Raw genomic sequence first — 2,925 nt, 5'->3', positions numbered from 1 at the left:
ATAATAATAATAATAATAATAATAACAATAATAAAAATAATATGGACAATAGTACTATGCAATTCACTGATTAGATTTAATAATGTAAATTTGTGTTCATGTTTCAGGAATAAATTATAATTTTAACCGTGATTGTTTTGGATTGCAAATAAGTGTTTTTACTGACTTTTAAATAGAGAGAAATTATTACTATTAAGGAGATTTTTATTTCTACTGGCAAAGAATTCCAAACTTGAGGTCCTGAGCATAAAATACTATTTCTGAAAAGAACTGTCCTAAACTGTGGAGAGATAAGATTTATATTGTTCCTGCGCGTATTATGCACTGTATTAATAACTTGAAAAGGATGAGTTCCATGCATCAGTGCGAGGTTTTTATAAATAAATAATAGTAGAAAATAACAATGAATGTTTTTAAAATTAAGAAATCTATGTGTGGAAAATACGTTATGTGTGGAATCAAACTTGTTCATGTAAAACATACACCTAAATATCTTATTTTGAGAAACCTGAAGATTTTAAGAAAGGAAGGCCACGTACACGCCCACACAGATACACAATAAATGAGATGCGGGTAACAAAGTGTATAATAAATACTGATAAGTGCTTCTTGTGTAAGGCTATTTCTTATTCGATACAGTATGCCACATATCCTAGATAGTTTATTTGCAACAGAATTAATTTGGTATTTCCAATTGATATTTTGATCTATGACAACGCCCAAAAACTTAGTATAAGAAACTCGTTCAAGTACTTTTCCTTCAAGTGTTATAGGTGGCATGTTAGTAGTGACTGATCGGTTTTGAAAGATAATGTATTTTGTTTTAGTGATATTTAACCTTAACTTATTATGTTTAAGCCACATATTAATTGAATTGAGCTCATTATTAATGTTTATATGCAAACTATTTATATTTTTATCATCTAATAGTAAATTAGTGTCGTCAGCATAAATGGTATACTTAAATTTATTACTAGCATTGACAATATCATTAATATAGATGAGAAAAAGTATAGGTCCTAGGATAGATCCTTGCGGTACACCCATTTTGATAGGCTTGAAAGAAGAATATTTAGAATTACAGTAAACAGCTTGAAATCGATTTGTTAAATAATTTTTGAATAATTCTAAAGGAACTCCTGAATCCCAAAATTACTAAGTTTACTTAATAGAATTTTATGACATAGCGAATCAAAAGCCTTAGAAAGATCTAAAAAAATTCCAACTAAATAATGTTTCTTTTCCAGATATTTATACACATTATTGGTAAACTGAAATATGGCCGACTCAGTAGAGCGCCCTGGTCTAAAACCATGCTGACAATTCGAAAATAAATTATTTTTCTCAATGAAATTTACAAGACGAGTGCATATCACTTTTTATAAGACTTTACTGAACACAGGAAGAACTGATATAGGTCTGTAGTTATTGACATCATCTCTATTATCTGACTTAAACAATGGAATAATTTTAGCTTTCTTAAGTTCGTCCGGAAAAACTCCTTTCTTTAATGTGAGGTTAACTATGTGTGTTAATGGCAAGGAAATTATGCTGGCAGTTTGTCTTACGACCAAGGGAGAAATTTCATCAAAACCAGATGATGTACCTTTTAATGTCTTAAGAAAGTTTTCAATTTCTATCTGTGTAGCTGGTGATAAGTATACAGAGTAATTAGGTGAGTTGTGTAAATATGTCATATATTCATCCCCTACTATATCATGATCTAGCCCCCCAGCCTTCAAAAAATGGTCATTAAATGTTTCAGAAATGTCAGTACAATGTGGCTTTAATTCAATAACTGTATGTTTAGCACCTGTGCATCTACCAAGAATAGTATTAATGGATCTCCAGTGTTGTTTTGGATTACCTTGGCTATTAAGTAACTGCTCTTGGTTATACTTCTTCTTGGCTAATTTTAAAAGTGACGTTAATTTATTTCTATATATTCTATAAGGCTCCTTAAACGTTAAAGGCCATTTATGAGCTAGTTTTTCAAGTCGATGTTTTTCTAATACTATTCTTAAGAGCTAGAGTAATGTGTGGACTACGTTCCTTTTAAAACTAAATTTAATTTTTCTTTCCGGAAAACACTTATCAAAACATGTTTTAAATTTACTGTAAAATAAGTTGTAGGCCTCATTAGCACATATACAATTTAATGTGTCACTCCAATTAGTTTGTGAGAGACTATTACTAAATTTTTCAAGGAGTCCTGATTAAATATTCTTTTAGTTACGTAAGTGGGAGAAGGATGACGATATTTATCACATTTAAATACAGAGATTACTGGGTAGTGGTCACTGATATCTGTCTTTAATATATAATTGGCAGTATTACTTTCAATCTGAGATGACCAAACATGATCAATTAACGTGGATGAAGTTGAAGTTACTCGAGTAGGCAAGGTAGTTAGAGGAAATAAAGAATAGCTGTACATTATATTAATTAAATCCTGCACATTGTCATTATTACATTGTAACAAATCTATGTTTAATTCTCCAAACACAAAACCTCCTTGTAATTTTTATCTTTAATTAGGGATAAGATTTCATTAAGTGAATTGTGAAAATTATTTATACTGCTTTGAGGTGGTCTGTAAATACAAAGAAATAAATAGGTATTAGCATTACATATTGCTTCGATTCCCAAACATTCCATAAAAGGTTCCAATTTAGAAAATTCATTGATCACAGAAGATTTGTACTTACTAGAAATATAAATGGCCACTCCCCCACCAAACCTGTTTCTGTTATTAGTGAACATTTCATATTCCGGTAGTCTGTACAGTGGAGAAATATCTACATCTAAGCGGGTTTCTGTTAATCCTATGACATCAAATTTAGTTTGGCACGAAAGGACAGTGTCTACAAAGTATTGGAAATTCGATGAGATGGATCTAATATTCAGTGTTAATAAATATAATTC

The sequence above is a fragment of the Eriocheir sinensis genome, unplaced genomic scaffold (genome assembly GCF_024679095.1).
Source record: "Eriocheir sinensis breed Jianghai 21 unplaced genomic scaffold, ASM2467909v1 Scaffold111, whole genome shotgun sequence".
Taxonomy (NCBI): domain Eukaryota; kingdom Metazoa; phylum Arthropoda; class Malacostraca; order Decapoda; family Varunidae; genus Eriocheir; species Eriocheir sinensis.
Note: the sequence above shows the minus strand (reverse complement) of the source record.